This window comes from Lissotriton vulgaris, chromosome 6, assembly GCF_964263255.1.
Source record: "Lissotriton vulgaris chromosome 6, aLisVul1.2, whole genome shotgun sequence".
Classification (NCBI taxonomy): domain Eukaryota; kingdom Metazoa; phylum Chordata; class Amphibia; order Caudata; family Salamandridae; genus Lissotriton; species Lissotriton vulgaris.
The window spans coordinates 978,619,735-978,639,075 of record NC_141694.1 but is presented as its reverse complement, the minus strand read 5'-3'; the positions used below and the strand labels follow the sequence as shown (position 1 = coordinate 978,639,075).

The 19,341-nt window shown below is 47.4% G+C and overlaps 1 protein-coding gene across 1 annotated transcript in view; it reads right to left on the bottom strand.

The window, feature by feature from the left end:
* The window catches only part of LOC147708272 (uncharacterized), a 413,470-nt gene that overhangs the window by 153,962 nt on the left and 240,167 nt on the right, over positions 1-19,341 (bottom strand). The window contains exon 14 of the mRNA XM_086925333.1: positions 19,219-19,339. The gene's annotated coding sequence lies outside the window, so the exon portion shown is untranslated. The remainder of the gene's footprint in view (positions 1-19,218; positions 19,340-19,341) is intronic.

The following is a 19,341-nucleotide window of genomic DNA, read 5'->3' as shown; positions in this document are numbered from 1 at the left end:
GACTGTAGACCTGTTTTGGCGCCTGGCGTAGACCTTGGTATAGCGAGACGATTGACGGGCCTTCCTGAGGACGCCATTGATCTTTGAGTTAAGTATTTGTGGGTCGCTCCCAGAGTTCTTGGTTGTAGGCACTTTAGCGAGTGTCTTTGTTGTACACGCTGTGTGAGTGTTTTTGTCGGTGACACTTTGCTAGCGTACTTTGTTGTTGTTGTATTTGTTTGACGACTGCAGCCGCCAAAGACCGAGGGTTTAGTTCTTTGCTGGGACTTGGTAAATCCCGAAATCCCGTAACCCTTGAAGTTTGTGAAACTCGGCTAGTGTGCAAGATGCCTGGTCGCAGTACTTTGTTCAGTTGCTTTAGACCTTGTGGTGCGGATTCCCTGCTGGAGGACTCGTGTCCGATACCTCCGGTTGGAACTCCTACATATGACTTATATAGCAAACATGGGCTAGGCCCGATTGCTTTTAACGATTATTGGATCAAATATACAAAGAAAGACGGCGATCTTCGTTGGCCACCTCACGGTAGCTTCGAAGCGTCGATCTTAGATAATTTGGAAATAAAGTTGTTCGAACGTAAATCAAGGCCGGCCATGTTTGATGCCTTTCGGTTCTGGCGCAAAGAAGCCCGACAGAAAGAGATCAGACAAAATAAACGTAGTCAGCGAGATACTGTTGCTACTATAGTGAAGAAAGCTGAGCAGTTTCAGCGTGATAAGGAGGATAAGGATAAGGAAGTGTTTGAGAGATTACAGCGTATGTCCATAGACAAATGCTATCCTGTTTTGCCTACGGAGTCGGATAAGAAGGAAGAGGCAGTTGAGGATTCTTTAATGTCCTATCTTATGAAGTCGCCACCTCCGTACGTACAGGGTACCGCAGCTCCTGTGGTCCCTGCCGTACCTGTTCTTCCACCTGTTATTCCTCCACCAGTTCCTCAACCTGCACCTGCTCTTCCGACTGTTCCTGCTCCTTTGCCTATTTTTATTCCTACTGCTCCTCCGCTTCCACATACTCCTGTTCCCGCTACTGCTCACGCTACTGCTCCTGTGTTGTTAACCCCTGTTGCTGCTAACGTCTCTACTCCTTCTCTTGTTAGTCCTGTGTCTTACTCTTCTCCCTCTACTCGTAATCGTGATTCTCCCCTTGCGACAAACTTCTTTCAGTCGCTCGGACCTGTTTTTGGGTCTGCAGGTTCTGATGGTCCACAGAGACGTAGCCAGCTTCCTGGTAATAGAGAACGTGTTGCGCTATACAATATGGCGATGGGTTGGATGATAAACCCTGTTAGAAATCCACCTCGTGTTGTCCTCGAAACGTTTGATCAATTCAACATACCTACTCAGAGATATGTGTTTGATGAAATGTGCAAGTTCTTACATGATCAGATAGCGGCCAATGCGCCTGACGAGGTGCTGACCGCCCTGTCTGAACTCCGGCTTCAGTTCGCAACTGGACTGATAGTCGACACTAATGTCCGACGTGCTATTGAGCGGTTGCTATCTCTTCGTCCCGCTCCTATTCCTCATGCATTGTTCGTTGAGGACATTGAACAACGAGATGGGTCTGGCCAATATCCTATGCGTGAAGTTCCGCCAGTTTGGGTACCCGCTGATAATACTAATGCTAATGCTCCAATACCAGCACATTTCCAGAGAGTGTGGATACACCTCCCTTGGAAACGATCGGAAGTGCTTCAGGTGAAACAAACTTTGCCTGATCCTCGCAAAAATCCTGCGGGGTATTACAAAGAATTATCGCAGCTCGTAGACGCTACGATAATGAATCTGGCCGATATCGACATGTTGTTTGGCAATGTCGTACCGCAACCGGTATGGGCCAAGATTCGTCACCAAGATCACGCGAATGAATTAGGTGGTGATTGGGCTGCCATTACAGCGGCAGACGCTGGACAAGTGGCTGCTACTAAACCCGATCAGTTGATTGAACTTCTTCCCCAGCGAATCATTACATTAATGAAAACGCTTATGCCAGCTATGAGGGTAAATTGGGACAAGTTGTCAGCCTGTAAGCAGAAGAAAGATGAGAGTGTTTCAGACTTCTTTACGAGGTTCGAGGAAACATTCGTCGATCATAGTGGGCAGGATATGGGTACTGAGGGTGGACAGAGGTTGTTTGTGGATAAATTCGTATCGAACTTATTGCCCGACTTGAGCCATAAATTGAAAAATTCAGAAAGTTCATGGGCCGTTTCTACCTCAGCTCAGATATTGGCTACGGCACAATATTACGAAAATAGAGAAAAAGAGGAAAATGACCGTGCCGATAAAAAGACGAAAGAGCTGAAAACTAAAGTGTTGTTACAACAAGCATATCCGCCGCGTTCTAATCAGAATGCGCCTCAGCAGAATAGATCGCAGTCGCAATCGAATCGATCGCAGCCGTGTAATGATTCATTTTTTCAGAGATCTTCATTAGGGTACAATCAATGTGCTTATTGTAGACAGGAGGGACACATTAAATTCAATTGTCCTGTTTTAAATGACCGTAGTGGTGGTAATTCGTCTAGAGGAGGTCGTGGTGGTGCACAGCACGCATCACGTGGTAGAGGTCGTGGTGCTCAGAATGATCGCTCTGACCATTCATCAAATTCTAATAACTGTTTCGATCAACATGGATCATCGCAAGGACGATCTGCGCAGTACAATGTAGACGATTATTACGTCGATCAGGGACCTGACGATAGTAATTACTAGGACAGCCAAAGACAAGGAGAGGGAGTGGTATCAGTTCCGGTTGATCAGAGAGGGCCTTACGTCGCAGTTGCTACATCGGGCGTCGTTGAGCCTTTTCTGTTGGACACTGGTGCAGCGAAAAGTTCTATCATGCATTCGAAACTCCCTGGCGCACCTTTGTCTGGCTTAACAAATGTTTCCGTTGGATTCTCTGGCGCCCCCGTTAGCAATCCAGTTTCGCGCCCTTTGCCCCTTAAAATTGGGCCACGTGAGCTCGAAGCTCCATTGATTTTGTCTACTGGTTGTGGCGAAAATCTTTTGGGTCTGGATTTGCTTAAACGCTTGTATGCGACTTTGTATTGTTCTCCTGCGGGTGTAAAGCTTACGTTAGGAGAGAGGGTAGTCTCTCCCATGTACTTGTCCCTCGATAAGCTTCCACCGGAATTGAGTTCTCTTCCTGCATCTTTGTGGGCGACGGGTCCAAATGACGTGGGCCTACTTGATATCTCCCCTTATGTTGTTCAGTTGAAATCGAATGTGCGATTGCCACGTATTCCCCAATATCGTATCTCCCTTGATGGTGAACGAGCTTTGTTAGCGATCATCTATGATTTGATCGAGAAAGATGTCATTGAAGAAACTCGGGGAAACGTGTGCAATAGTCCTGTACTGCCCATTCTTAAACGTACTGATCCTACCAAACCGCCTGTTTATCGTTTTGTTATCGATTTACGGGAGGTGAATAAAATTGTGGTTCCTCAATTCCCTGTTGTGCCTGACATTACGGCGCTACTGACTCTGATTCCAGCTACAGCTTCATGGTTTTCGGTGATTGATTTGAAAAATGCGTTTTTCAGCATCCCGATTGCCGAAGAGAGCAGGGACCTTTTCGGTTTCTCTCTTGGTGGACGTAGCTTCCGGTTCAAACGCGCTCCTCAGGGCTACTGTGAAAGTCCATCGATTTACAGTCAAGCTTTGAAGGGTCAACTAGATGCGTTTAGGTTACCGGTTGGTGCGGCTTTAATCCAATACGTCGACGACTTATTGGTGGCTGCTGATACTCAGGACATTTGCAAAATTGCTACAGTGTCGTTGCTGCAACATCTCTGTGAGTTAAATCACAAGGTGTCACCTTCTAAACTCCAATATTGTTGTCAAGAAGTAACCTACCTAGGTCACTTATTGTCAAAGGAGGGAAGGAGATTGACCCCAGAGAGAATTGCAGCGATTGCGCGCATGGCTGTGCCACAAACCCAAAGAGATGTGCGTGCCTTTCTAGGTATCACATCGTACTGCAGGCAGTGGATTCCTAATTTTTCATTGCTAGCGAAACCATTGGTGGCTCTTACGTGCAAGGATGTTTCGACTCCTTTACCATGGACGGAAGAATGTCAGAAAAGTTTTTCTGAATTACGTGATTCATTGTGTTCGGCTCCTGTGTTAGGTACCCCTGATTACAGTAAACCGTTCACGTTATATGTTCACGAGAGGGAAGGTTGTGCTTTAAGCGTCTTAACGCAACCTTTTGGTGGTAAGCAACGTCCATGTGCATATTTTTCCTCGACCTTAGACCCAGTAGCTAGAGCATTGCCGAGTTGTTTGAGAGCAACTGCGGCAGCTGCGGTCTCCATCCGACAATCAGCAGGATTGGTCATGGATAATATGCTTACGGTGATGGTTCCGCATGCAGTCGATACTCTTTTGAATCGTACGAAAACTCAGCACTTGACGAGTGCGAGGTTATCTGGGTACGAATTGACGCTCTTGGCAAGCCACATTCAGATAAAACGTTGTAATGTCCTAAATCCGGCAACTTTGTTACCAATTAGTGCAGAGTCAGATGCAGTAACAGAACATGACTGTTACTTGCGGACAGAGGAGGAAACAAAAGGTCGTGTGGACCTTAAAAACACCCCATTGGAAGACCCGGATGGCATCCTGTATGTGGATGGGTCATGTTTTAAGTTGCCGAATGGTGATGTGACTACTGCTTATGCTGTGGTGACATTGAATACTGTTGTTGAGACTGCGAGATTGAATCAGAATTCTGCCCAAGCTGCAGAGCTGATCGCTCTTACTAGAGCATGTGTATTAGCAAAAGGTAAACGTGTGAATGTGTACACCGATAGTCAGTATGCTTTCGGTGTAGCGCATAGTTTCGGACGATTGTGGCGAGAACGTGGTTTCTTGACGTCACATGGCACGAAAATACAGCATGGCCAGCTTGTGAACGATCTTTTGGATGCATTGACTTTGCCTGCTCAAGTTGCAATTGTTAAATGTAGTGCGCATCGTAAAGTGACGGATGATGTTGGTCGTGGTAATGCGTTTGCAGATGAGATTGCTAAGGAGACTGCCCGGAACCTTAGCACTCGAATGTATGTGACGAATTCGGTTAGGTGGCCTACAGAATCAAGTATGTGTGAGAATACTATAGAGAGTGTGAAAGCAATTCAGAATGAGGCCACCGACACTGAAAAGATGAAGTGGAAAGAAAGTACGGGAAGGTTGGATGTGAATGGTTGCTGGATTGATTTGTCAGATCAGAAAAGATGGATGTTGCCTGATGCGTATGTACTGGCCGTTGTGCAAATGGCACATGGGTTAGCACATATTAGCGCGAAAGGTATTTGCAAGTTGTTGGCTGATGTGTGGAAGAATGATGGAATTACTAAGTGTGCTGAACGTTTGGTGAAGAATTGTATGGTGTGTATAATGTACAATCCTGGCAAAGGAACCCCAACTCCCCCTGGCAGTTTTGCTCCTCCTTTGTATCCCTTTGAGGTGATCCAATTGGACTTCATCCATATGGAGCGATGCAATAACCTGAAATACGTTTTGGTTGTGGTTTGCGCATTCTCCCGATGGATCGAGGCCTATCCCCTCAAAGACAATACTGCTTTGTCTACTGCGAAAATCCTACTGAAGGAATACTTTCCTCGGTATGGAATGCCTAGAGTCGTGTGGTCAGATAACGGAAGTGAGTTTGTTGGAAGTGTGATGAAGAGTGTGTGTAAGGGCCTTGGAATAAATCAGAAATTCCATAGCGCCAATCATCCCCAGTCAGCTGGATTGGTTGAAGGGTACAATGGCACCCTTAAACTAAAATTAGCGAAGATTCAAGCTACGACTGGACTTTCGTGGCCTGATGCTTTGCCTCTAGCATTACTGTCAACTAGGGCGACTGTACACTCCCGAATAGGGCTCAGTCCCTATGAAATAGTGTTCGGCCGTCCTGCGAATGTGTGGGGGGTTCCTAGGCCAGGAATATTCTCTGATCTTGAGTTTCCGATGTTGATTGATTACTTACATGACTTGACTGCTAAACTGAGGTTAATTCATCAACAGGTTTACGACGCCTTGCCGACGCAGACGGAGGGTCCAGGCCACCAGCTCCAGCCCGGAGATTGGGTGGTTACCCGAAATTTTTCACGAAAAAACAATCTGGACCCTCGCTTCACCGGACCTTACCAGGTGCTCCTGGCCACGAGGACTGCCGTTCGTCTAGAGGGGCGGAAAAATTGGGTACATGCTACCCATTGTAAGCGAGTCCCTATTCCTTTGTCGGCAGACCCGTGGGTAAGGAAAGGCATTGCGTCAACAGAAACAGAAACATTGCCGGCGTTTGTACCTTTTAGCGACGCACAGCTTGTTGGAGAACCCTCAGCGCAGCAGAAAGCCACTGTTGAACATTTGTCAGCAAGAGACTCAAGACCAGACCAACGAACTGATCAGCAGGACGCTGTCTCTTCGACAGATCCTTTATTTGACGAGCAGACACGTCCCGGGAAACATCGATATTCTTTGCGTTCTCGCATTAAGGACTAATAAAATTTCTTGCTTTGCTGAAATTGATAACTGCAATATCTTCGTTTCCTATGATCAACTTTGAACATTCGTATTATTGAAAATTGTTTGTACATATATTGAGATTTTTGTATCTTTTTCCTTCCACAGCTGAATTTTTGTGCTAATATATACATATTGTGTATTGAGGGCCGTAGGGCCGCGCGCGTACTTCCTTCTGGACAGTAGGTCTTGACGCTAGGTTAAAGACCGTCGGTTCCTAGGAACTCCTGGGGATTGACTATTGCTGCACAGAACGAAGTGCGTCAAGAAACGTTGCGGACGGTCGTAGGGAAATGGCATTTTCAAAGCTGAATGACTTGGAAGGAGCTCAGGCATATAGAGTCAAGCTGCAGAAACTAAGTCGTACGAAATGTTTTGTATCCCAGTTGTTTGTTTTGTTTTTAACTGCTTCTGCATTTTTGGCGGGTGGGGTGTATTACACTATGTCTTACTTCTTACTTCCTACCCCTACTCTTACTCCTTACCCTAACATTACTTCTACTGCTTCTCCTCATTCCTTTCATATGTTACCAGAACACGAACAGGCTAGACGTGTAGAATTCCGCAACAATTCCTTTATCCAGCTCCTCCATCAGCATCAGTTAGTGGTTAACACTACTAATTGTTGGGTGTGTGGGTTGATGCCACATACTACGGGTAAGGGAATTCCATATCTGGTGTTACCGTATAGTTCCCAAGGGTCAGCTCGAGCATTCCAAACAATGCTTCGAAGCGCACTAGGTTTCCACCCCTCTTCAGAACGTTCCCCCAAACCGGGTCCTACCTCGTGGCAGTGGGTGGTATCGATGATAATACAGGATTTGGAAGATGAGATCTATGATGCTTTTCTCATCCCTAAGGCAGAGGTACAAGCCTATAGGGCACCGGATAGAGGGGAATATAGTACGTTCACTAATGAAAAGCAGCTTAAAAGCTCCCCTCCAATATGGGTCGTACCCCACACTGGTAATTTTTGTATCGTGGGTCGTGGTTCGCAAGCCTCACTTGGAGTAAGTGCTTGCACTGAAAGTTACGTTCTGTCAATGTCCCCGATCCCTGTGCTTCTGGCTGCCAAGGGTACGTACTTCATCTGTCATGATCGTGCATATACATGGTTGCCCGCAGACTTCATGGGCTCATGTTTTGTTGCAAATCTGTTGCCTCCGACGTTTACTGTAGATGCCGATTATCATAAGACTAGAGTTGTACGAGGCGTAATTAGCGAAGAGGATACTGCCGGTCAAGAGGCAGGAGACTTTTTCAAGGGTTTCCTCCCGTTTTGGGGACCTATGGTTAATAGTAGGAACCTGAGACATTTGACTCGAGTGGTAGAATCGACAGCTAACATTACTGCCAGTGCCCTTGGTAATATCACCACAGAACTTCAGGCGGAGAGACTTATGACATTACAAAACCGTATGGTTTTAGATGTTGTCTTAGCAGATCGCGGTGGGGTATGTAAAGTGATCCATTCGAGCTGTTGCATTTTCATTCCAGATAATGCTCCAACTGTCTATCAAGCCATCTCGAAGTTGCACAAGATCTCCGAATCCATACACGTGGATGTAGGGGATTGGACGCTACTTGGTTGGTTTTGGGGCCTGGTGTCGACTTGGGGTTGGAAGATTCTGACGATCATCGGGGTTGTGGTAGTGTTCCTGTTCACGTGTTGCCTTTGTGTACAGTGTGGTCCTGCCTTATGTGGCCTCTGTGCTACAACGTGTATGAGACAACCATCTGTTACCAAGGGGACTCGGTTGGACAGAGCTATGCTACAGCGACATCTTGATGGTCTGATGAATATCGAGTATGATTCCGACTAGTGCTTGCCTACATGAGGGCAAAAGGAGCGTCTGAGGTTCCGTGACAATTGTAAGTGGTGTTTTTAACTCGCACGAATATGGTCGAGTCTAGTATCTATGAACCGCAAATGACGAGTTTTGTAAGTGTGCGCAGTTTCGCTGTGCTAACTTAAACCGTTCGTTTGTTATGTGGGTTTGTCATCTGTACCCACGGGTTCCATCTTAGATACGGCATCCATTTTGTCTCTTGCCCTCAAGTAGCCAGCGAACGGACGCTGTCCGCTTCGCGACCCTGGGACTCCCAAGATATTTGCGGAAGACACATGTTCTTTGTAAGTGTCTTTATGACGAGGGGGATGCTACTGTAAGGCAGATGGCGCCGCTCGAGGCTCATCTTGCCGCACGGGCTTATTGTCTCAGCCGTGCATCTCATTAGGCACGTCCCTTTGATGCCTGTATCTCGTGCTTCTCGACACTCCCCTTTTACACCCTTTCCGATCTCCCTACTGTCTCCGTCTTCCCCTGCACCTGTCTTCGTTCCTCTTTCGATCTACTTTATTGCTGATTGGAATTTGCTAATGGTGGGAAGATGGGTTTTTACAGTTGGGAACCGCCAAATGTTTCCGCACTTATGTTCCGGATCTTGTGTGTTTCAAAGTGATCTAAGCGACCCCTCTGAGAGCGACTTGTGGGAACCAGGTTGTAAACTATTGTGTATCATGTTATCCTATGGGTAAAAACTGTATAAAAGGAGCGATTCACAAATACAATTTGAAGCAGTCTCCCCGAACTACACTCGATGTACTTCCTGTGACTTCTGTGTTCCCTGCAGTAAATAAACCTTGACTCTTTGACGCCGAAGGAAGTGTCCCGTGTCTCTGTGACTTGTACGCCGGAGCAGGTTACCCACGAAGGTTTCAGGTGTTGTGCCCTGGCACCGCTGGGTCCAAAGAACCCAGTCCTTCAGGCACCCTAGATGGCGAATTGTACTCTGCAGTATATACGCCCGAGTTATGAGCAGGATACATTTCTGCACACAGTTGGTTTGGCACTCTTGGACTGGGTGAACGTCCCCTGGGTATTGGGCGGAGACTGGAACATGGTCCTGAGCCTGGATCTGGATAGATCACACCCCCCCCCCCTCCAAATGACTGGAGCCTCGCAGCTGTCTGAAGTATTTCTAACCTGGGCGGAGGGCTGGGGCTTGATGGATGCGTGGCGTGCCTTGAATCCAGATTACAAGGAATACTCATTCTATTCCACTGTACACAACCTCCACACTCTGATAAACCGATTTCTATGCTCACAGTCACTGATTTCTAGGATCGGAGCCCAGAGTACCTAGCCAAAACTTTACCTGACCATAGACCCCTGTTGCTCAGCCTCCATTGGGGAAGGGTGCCGAACCCTGTACCTACCTGGAGTCTCAACCCGCTCCTTCTGGAGAATGGTCCCTTCCGCGCGACGCTCTCTGACACATTGTCCAATTACTTTACAGAAAATTGGGACTCTGCCTCTTCTAATTTAATAGTATGGGTTGCCATGAATGTTGTGGTACGGGGCGCTGCAATAGGCCAGTTGGTATGATCCAGACAGGAAATTCACAGGAAACTCTGAGGTGGAGAACCGCCTACAGATATTGGAAAGGGAGGCAAGTGTAGATCCTGAGAAGAAGGGGGAGCTGCAGAAAGGGAATACAGATCATACGGAAGTATTGGAGATGCTGAGAAACATTGATTATAAAGAATATTCAAGCCGTCAGCGCGCTGATGCTGATAGATCAGGTACACTATTGGCCCGCCTGGTACGGGGCCGACCAGACCCCCCCGGTGATAACACAGATACGCGACCTGTCCGGCGGTTTGGCCCGCACGCAATCTGAGAAAAACAAAGCGTTCCACGACCACCTGAGAGCACTATACGCTCCTTTTGACTTGGAGGACCCAGAACGTGTGTCTGTGCTCCTGCATGGTCTCCCGTTCCCGACCCTGTAGGAGGATATACAGAGGGACTTGGACGGGCCCATTACGCAACATGAAATACGGGTGGCAATTAGTTCCCTTAACCGCAATAGGACACCGGGTATAGATGGACTCCCGGTGGAGTTCTATGCAACATACCTAGACACTCTAGCAACTGTCCTGGATGAGGTGTTCGGGGCAGCGTTTGAGGAAGGACATCTACCGGCCACGACGATGCAAGCTTTGGTTACATCAATACCTAAGCCCGGCAGGGATGCCTTGGACATGGCAAATTATAGGCCCTTATCAGTGCTCTCTACGGAGTATAAGATCCTGAGTAAGGCCATAGCCCTGCACTTACAATCCCACCTACGCGCACTGGTGCATCAGGATCAATGCAGGTTCCTCCCGGGACGGAGTACGTCCCTGAACACTCGGAGACTGCATGCCCTCATGACAAGCACTCCACTGGAATATCCCCGGGCAGGCAGTATAGCGTTAGATCTAAAACATGCGTTCGACTCCCTGTCATGGACGTTTATGTTTGAGGCCCTGAGGCGCTTTGGCCTTCCCGACTCCCTCCTGAGGTGGATTAGACTATTGTACACAGACCCTTCGGGCAGGGCCCGTACGGGCAGGTACGTGTCAGATAGTTACTCTGTGTACAGGGGCACCCGACAGGGATGTCCCCTGTCCCCGATTTTATTTGTTTTGGCACTGAAACCTCTGGCTATAGCACTCCGGGCTCATGAAGCCCAGATGGGTATATCGATCAGGGGTAAGCATAATTTGATATCCATATACGCAGATGACATCTTGTTGTACCTCAGGGACTTAGAAGCAGATCACACGGCTTTCTATGATATTTTTTGCCGCTTTGAGGAAGTATTGGGCCTGGTCATCAACCCAGCAAAATCGATGGCCTTTTATTTCAATGAGGCACTACAATCCGCTTCCATCCGCTTCAAGACGCACGAGATACCGGTCGCACAGACTACGTTCAAATATCTGGGGATCCAGGTATATAGATCACCAGAGGACCAAATTGATGGTAATATTAAGCATGCCAGTACCCGGCTCTGGAGCAGCGTGGGTTTTTTGATCTCCTTGCCCCTGTCCGTTATGGGCAGAGTCACAATCTCCAAGATGGTTATGCTCCCCGGCCTCTTGTATTATTTTGTAAACCTGCCTGTGACCGTCCCCCAACAACTGTTTACCACACTTAATACCATTCTAACTACTCTGATCTGGGGTAATGGTCGGAGACGCATTAGCCTTCGCAAGCTCCAGTTGGGAACCGACTCGGGGGGCCTGGGGGGCCCAGATTTTCAGGGCTATTATGCCAGCCAAATCCAGTGGCTCTCACTTTGGGTGGCCGGTAGGAACCTCCATGAGATCGACTATACACCTGAGCGACTGGCACGGGGAGAGCGGCACTTCTTGTTGCTACCACAAAGGCGGCTTCCTCCAGATTGTCACCCGCTCCTGCACACGGCCATATTGTGCTGGAGACGAGCACTGTCCTACACCTCATCAGTAAAGCCATATGCGGCGAACATTCCCTTATTGGGTATCCTGACGCATCAGGGCAGGCTAACACGAGACATACTGCGCCCATGGACGGAGGCTGGGGTCGTGGTGGTGGGGGCCTTTTTTGGTGATGACACTCTGCTAGACCATGAGTCCTTTTTTCAAATTACAGGCGCTCCCCCTAGATTGTATTTGCTACATGCCACGGTTTCGCACTACATTCAGAACACCTGGGCACCACAACAAACTCAACCCGCGCAACATGAAATGGTCTACCTGCTCTATTATATGGGGGCTGGGGGACACTTAGTGCGCTGGGTACATTCTGGAGTCAGAGCACACGCAGAAATTCCGCAGGATATGCTTCGGTATACTTGGGCTCAGGACGCAGACATAATACTCACAGATAAGGCATGGCAGATTATTCTGGAGCATCCCAGGAGGGTGTCGCGGAATGTGGAATTTAGATTTATACAAACAATGGTACTGCATAGGGTGTACCTGTCCGCTCAGAGGCTACACAGAATGTTCCCGGACACCCAAATTGCTGTCCACGTTGCGGAGTAGAGGAGGCTGGATTCCTGCACATGCTCTGGTCATGTGCATGTCTACGTGGATATTGGGCTTGGATATGTCCGGTTCTTAGAAATACAACTCACTTGCCTGTACCTGAAGAGATTTTATACTGCCTAGTGGGGTTCCGCAAAAGGTCCAAGGCGCTGAAGGCCAAATTGAGATTCTTGGATCCAGCTCTTTTGATAGCTGTCAGGGCTCTGACAATGAGGTGGAAATCCCCCAGACCACCTGGGACGGCCGCATGGCAGATGGAACTGGTTAAGTGGGGCAGAGCAGAGGGAATGACGCTGAGAAGGGAGGAGGAGAAAGGTCAGAGGAAGTATCCCATAGCACAGGAGTGGGGGATCATGTTGATGGCCCTGGAAGGGTTAGACCTAGTGCCATCGCAGGGTGATCGAGCGTAGGGTCTGGACAGGGTGAGTGATAGCATGGTTAGGTAACACGGGAGCCTGGAACACCGCACGGACAACTTGAATTGCTCACCCAACAGTATATGTCTTTACAATATTAGCTGGGAGACAGTACATAGAGGGGTGCCGCTCTCAGCCGTTTGTGGTGCAGTGACTTTCTCTACATAACCTGCCTTCTTTGGTCCCTGTGTTGAGGATATCGTGAACTGCTTGCCGATTTGGGCTGAACTTGCTGTGAAACTTTTGGCAGACACCCGGGCGGGACTGCGAGTACCAGCAGGCTTAACTGCAATCACCCGCCGCAGCTGGGCCCTCTTCCCGCCCCCATCTCCCTCTACTTAGCACCACCTAGGCCCGCGATATGCAGGACGTGCGCAGGCTCAGCACGAACGAAGCCCGGGCCAAGGGCGGGCCCATATGAGCCCGTCCGAGGACGATCGGGGCTGGGCCACCCCCCTAAGTCCGGGTTTGTGTAGAGCATTCCCTCTAAGGTTATACCTATTGTTATTGCGCTGAAGATCATCCCTGCCCGAATCCATCTAAACATTCTGTCTATATTGATTGTTATTTCCAGTGCCTGAGTCCCCTACCCATCATCTCTAATGGCATCTCGCTCTGGGAAGGGTCGAAAAGTTACACTTTCCACCCCGGGGGGGGGCGGTTACAAGTACCATAGATCAATTCATTACAAGGGTTGCAGTGGTATTGGATAAAGAAATAGCCTAACGGAAAAACGCTTGTCCTTGGATCTCTTAACGGGGAAGCGTTCATCTCTAGGTACCAATAGGTCTGCTACTACCCCAGAACAACCAGGAGCAACTGTCCCCCTAGTCACCCTTAGTCCGAGATCCAGCCTATCGCTGGTCAGGCTTGATACTTCTGTGGTTGATACTTCAATAAATATATCCACAGGTTGCTCTGTGTCTAGTGCGTCGCAAAGTAGGGACTCGAATTCCCCTGCCTAATAGTGCCACAACTAAAATCCAAAATCAGGCTATACCAGCCGGAAAAAAACTAATGGCAATTCATTCAGTAGGCAAAAGGAAAAGAGGGGCTGGTCCTCAGAAGGGTGGCGCGGCAAAAAATATCAAAAACAACCATCTCAAACCCAGCATCACAACATACTGCTCAGTCCCCTAGTCCAATTATGGCTATCCCCCGTCCAAATCAACTGCCTACCCTAAGTAGTGCAAATGACGGGCTATTCGACAAAGTAGAAAAATTATTTAAATCACTGAAACTACCTCTTTTGGAGAGAATTACATTGATTAACTCAAAACTAGAGCAACTCGAAAAGTTAGTACTAGTTAACTCTAGCGCGTTGGAAAGGATAGCGAAAGGCATGGAGGGTCCAAGCGCCAAAGCCAACCATTTTGTCCCCAGGGCTTAGAAGTGGTAGCGAGTCTGCCCAACCAGTCCAAAATGACAGGGCCAACAACCAAAACCCCCCACCTCGTGCTGAGACGCGCCCCGTAGAAATGGATTTATCTGGTCCTACCGGGGAAAAGGGTACGGGAGTTGGCAAGTAGCCAGCCCGCACCCTCTGTGCGGGTAGGGAAGATACCGCCTAGTTGGACAACTCCACAGGGAAGCGAAGGTACTATACAGCGGCTGCCTTGTATCAAACTCCCCCCAGAGTGAGTACCGTACACGGTTATTCTGGCCGGAGTTCCAGGGACTAGAGCCGATAAAATTGAATCACATAGGGAGTTGAAAAACAAAGTCACCTACTGGCTCAACTGGAACAGACCACTTTCACCTTCCTCAAACGCAAAGATATTAAATGTTAGAAGGGTGAGTTGGTTGGGTCGTAGATAGAAGGATATAGAGGGTGACTGCGTAATTGTCAACTTTAGAGATCCTAGGGTGGTAGAGTACATTTGCTAGGATCCTAGGTTCGGCAGAGTGGGAGATGTTCAAACCCTGGGCCTAAATTACTTTTATGCTTATGCTTACCATGGACCAACCAATCCCACCTCCTTTATTCGTAATATTAGATCTTTTGGTGTAAAACCGAAGGACAGGGCTGAGTATCATATGCCCCTGACAAATCGATTTGACCCACTTATTGGTCTAGAGGGGGTGAATTGACTTGAGAACAGCTATAGGGGCTTTATGGTGGTCCAGCCAATGGGAAGGGAAGATACAGCATGCCAACTGAGTAGGGATGCGGATCACCTTTAGCGTCATGCAGTGGTGGATGGTGATAGTGTTGGTAGTGGTCTAGGCCTCTGCCCTTCACCCAGGATGCCCCCAGTGCATGACAGAGAGATCGTAGCGAGGAAGGTTAGGGGGGGGTGAGGCGGTCGAACAATGTTTGGTGAGGTCGTGCCCAGGCTCCTCAGCAAGTGGGGGCCCTATTGCAGGAAGGAGACCAATAGGGGTAAATCCGTCAGAGTCTGGTCAGATCCAGCACGCTATTAGGGAAAACCTGTTAAAAATTGTCTCGTGGAACATTGCAGGCCTGAGGAGTAAAACCTCAATAGCAGAGTGGAAAGATTTTGTGGAGGACCATGATATCCTCATTTTCCAAGAAAGTTGGGCCCCTGATCTCATCCATCGCCTGGGGTATTTAAACTTTTTTAAACCTGCTATTAGAGGCAAAAGAGGTAGATAGTCAGGTGGCCTGACCATCAGGGTGAAGCAGTCGCTCAGCTACAGGTCCAATGAAGAAATATTGCTTAACCCTGACATTCTTGTTATAAGACTGTCGCGGCCGAATGAGATGGAGATCATTGTTATTAATATATATGTTAGAGGCCAGCCTGGGGGGCGGAACTCGGGAATGACTAAAGAGCTGGATCTCATTCTCAACTCTGTCGGGATGGATTGCCTCGTGATTGTGGCAGGGGATTTCAATGGTACATTTGAACCCTTACTTCTTGTGGGGGAAGATATTTTAGCAGAGGAAGATGCACAGTAGAATATCCCCTGCCTCGACCTAAGCCCGATAAAGAAGTGGACAGAAGTGGCCATACAGTGGCTGGGCTTCTGCCTCGAGCAGGGTTTGAGAGCTGTTAATGGTCGTTCCAGGTCTGATAAATCGGGCGGGTAACCTTTGATAATGGTATCAATTCAAGTAGAATCTATTACATTCTAATCAAGGTTGAGTACTGTTCCTTCTCGAGGACATGATAATATCTGCACGCCCTGAGAGCGACCATAACCCGCTATTACTTAGCTTAAAAACTGCAGGCGGTCTGGAGACTGTCAGAGCCACTGAGATATTAACAGCCAAAGCCTTTCTTTCCAATGATAGGCGTAGGGTCCGGTGGGACAGGGTAGTCGATGATCCCCTAATTTCAGACAAGATCTCTCAGGAGGTTTCTACCACTTTGTGTGCCTTACAGGCTCTGGCTGAACAAGAAGACCAGATTGCTAAAACTAGTGCTCTTCATGAGCAGCTTTTTGGGGTATTGAAATCCCATTTCTCCAAAAGTGCCAAACCCAGTAAACTACCATCTCTTAAACCAGCCAATCATTGGTACAATAAATCATGCCGCTCTGCTTATGGCTCTCTGGTGAAAGCCATTAAATTACAGAATACCAAGGACATTAGGGCAGCAAGGATTGCATACAGGAAAATCCAAAAACAGGCCAAAAAGGACTGGGATGATCAGCACTGGCAGGATCAACTAGTGGCAAGTAGGTCGAGAGACCAGACAAAGTTCTGGCAGATAGTTAAATGGGGAAGCGCAGTGGAATCCCAAGTCCCGGATAACCAGGTGTGTGCCGCAGTTTGGGTCGAATATTTTGAGTCTCAGTTAAGGGGACCTGAACCTGTGACAGTGCCCCCCCCCCTGTTCTTTCCCCACAAGTACTGACCCCAAGCCACTCCCAAGTATTTGTTGGGAAAGATGTAAAGAACGCACTGAGGATGGTACAAGGAGGAAAAGCACTAGGTATGGACTGCATCCCGGCAGATCTATTTAAATTTGATTAAATTAATTCGGTGCCTTACATTACCTTTCTTGCCAATGCTATCGCGAAGGGTGCACAAATCCCAGATTCTTGGCTAGGAGCGGAGATCCTGTCTATATTTAAAAAGGGAGGTCGTTCTGCTCCGGGGAATTATCGCCCCATCAGTTTAATAGATGCCATTCAGAAAATTATAGCTAGGATGGTGCTCGCTAAGATCCAGATTTGTATGGACCTAGAGAATGTCTTGTCCCCCTTACAAGCTGGTTTTAGATCCTGTGTAAGCACGATTGGGCAGGTATTTAGATTTATTTTAATTTATTGGAAGGTTGTTATTCTGGGTGGTGGAACTATCTATGCAGCGTTTGTAGACCTAAAGTCTGCCTTTGACTTAGTTCCAAGAGCTAAGCTATGGGATGCACTGGGAACACTGGGGATGTCCCTTGAACTCCTTGAAATAGTAATCAGACTACACAAAGCAAACTTCGCGCAGGTTAGATGGGGCAAACAGGGGCAGGTTACAGAGAGATTTCCAGTTTCCCTGGGTGTACGTCAAGGGTGCGTACTTGCACCAACCCTGTTTCTGTTGTTCATTAACAGGGTAGTGCAGTACTTCGCAGTATTCCCTACAGATGCCCCTGGTCTAGGCGGTAATAAGTTCCCACTACTTATCTTCGCGGATGACACCCGTTTTCTATCTAAAATGCAGAAGGGTCTCCAGTCCGCCCTAAACAGGTTTGAGGTATTCTGCCAAGATAATGATCTACAGGTCAATGTAACAAAGACTAAATTTATGGTCTTATCTAAAAATAGACCGCAGTTGGGCCACGTTAGTTTGCATGGCAGTGTTTTAGAGTAGGTTAAAGTCATGACTTACCTAGGGGTTGTATTGGAAAACAGGCTTAGCTGGAAACCCCAGCGTGATACTCTCTCTGAAGTTTGCTCAGGAAACAGGGTGCTTAATTAAGGTACAGAGAACCTCACTGACCAAAAGGATAGGTCCTGCTTTAAAAATTTACAATGCTAAAATAAGTTCAGCGATCTTGTACGGCGCGGACTTATGGGCTTTTTCGGACCCGTCACCATTAGTCAGAGTTCAAAATAAATTCCTTCGTAATCTTGTTGGCCTTCCCCAGTCCAGCCCCTTGAAGCCACTGCTACTTGACCTGGGTTGTCACCCTATTGATGATGTAGCACGTTTCAGAGCTGTTGCCTTGTGGAGGAGAGGGTGGACAACCCAGGAACTGGCACTTTTTGCTAATGAAATCTTGGATGTCAGATCTGTGGTGGGCTCGAGCAATATTCTCTGGTTCAAAAAAGTAAGAATGCTCCTGGAAAATATGGATCTAAGCCATCTCTGGATCGCTCCGAATAATAATGTCTTCCCCTCGAAAAAGGAATTCAAAGCTCTATATTGGTCCACAGTAAGACAACAACTCATAGCACAGACAGACAACACCTCTCTGTCTGGTAGGTTCTTAGAGCTCAAACTTGACCCTTCTCTAGAGGCTTACTGGGATACCATCACCAAGAGTGGTGATAGGAAGCTTTTCACCAGTTTAGGGTTGGGTCGCTTCCGTTGAGATCATTCACCAGTAAATGGCTTGGACAGACAAATGTGTTTTGCCCCTGGTTTGAGGACCAAAAAAAGTCACTAGGCCATTTCTTTTTTGCTTGCCCAGCCTATTCAGCACCCCAGAACAAATGGTTAAAACCTATTTGTAAAAATTTGAGAACACGGGTGGGGCTGGAGGCGCTGCGGATTATGAGGACTGACAGCAGAACGAGTGGTCATTGCAGTTGCAAAGTTCTTGGGTTGGTCGTGGATTATCAGAGCCAAGCACCTTACAGATAGTTGATTATTTTCTCCAATCTGTTTTTATAAACATATTTTAGTACGTCTTTAATTGTATATATGTTATATTGTTGTAACATAATTTTTACTCGATGATTTGTCTTGCCAGAGTGTTTTTAATGGTTAGGGAATGATGTTTGAGCTCATTTTTATGATTGTCTTTTATGATGAAATATTTCGAAATAAAGACGTATGAACTGAACAGTACATAGAGGATTTCTAATGCGACCAGGCAACGGGAGGGGACATGGGTGGGATGTTGAGGGTAGGTGGGAGGGGGAAATGTTTGCCTTTTGTTATATTGTTGATTCCCCCCACGGGTGGAAATGAAGATCACATTACTGTTAACCGGGGCAGCTGCTAGTCTTTCAGTTTGGGGAGAAAACGTTAAAATTAACTGATGGATGCTTACGTTATTTTGTAAATGGTATACAATGCTTTGATCGGTCTTGAATAAAGAGTTTAAAAAAACTATCATGACCAACATAATGTGATCCATATTACTTCCATCTTGACAGAAAATATATTCAAGCACAGGCTCCCACTGGAAGGTAGGGAGGACATTCAGATGCTGTGAAAGTCTTTTTAATGCCCAAAGGAACTATTGTGAGATTTACTTACCATATAAACTGGTGAAATGATGCTGTATGCCAGAAGACTGCTTTTTTTTATTTTCTTCAGTCTCTGCAATGCAGAGAATTTTAGATGTGAAACACTGCAACTGATGGTCATTCAGTATAATCT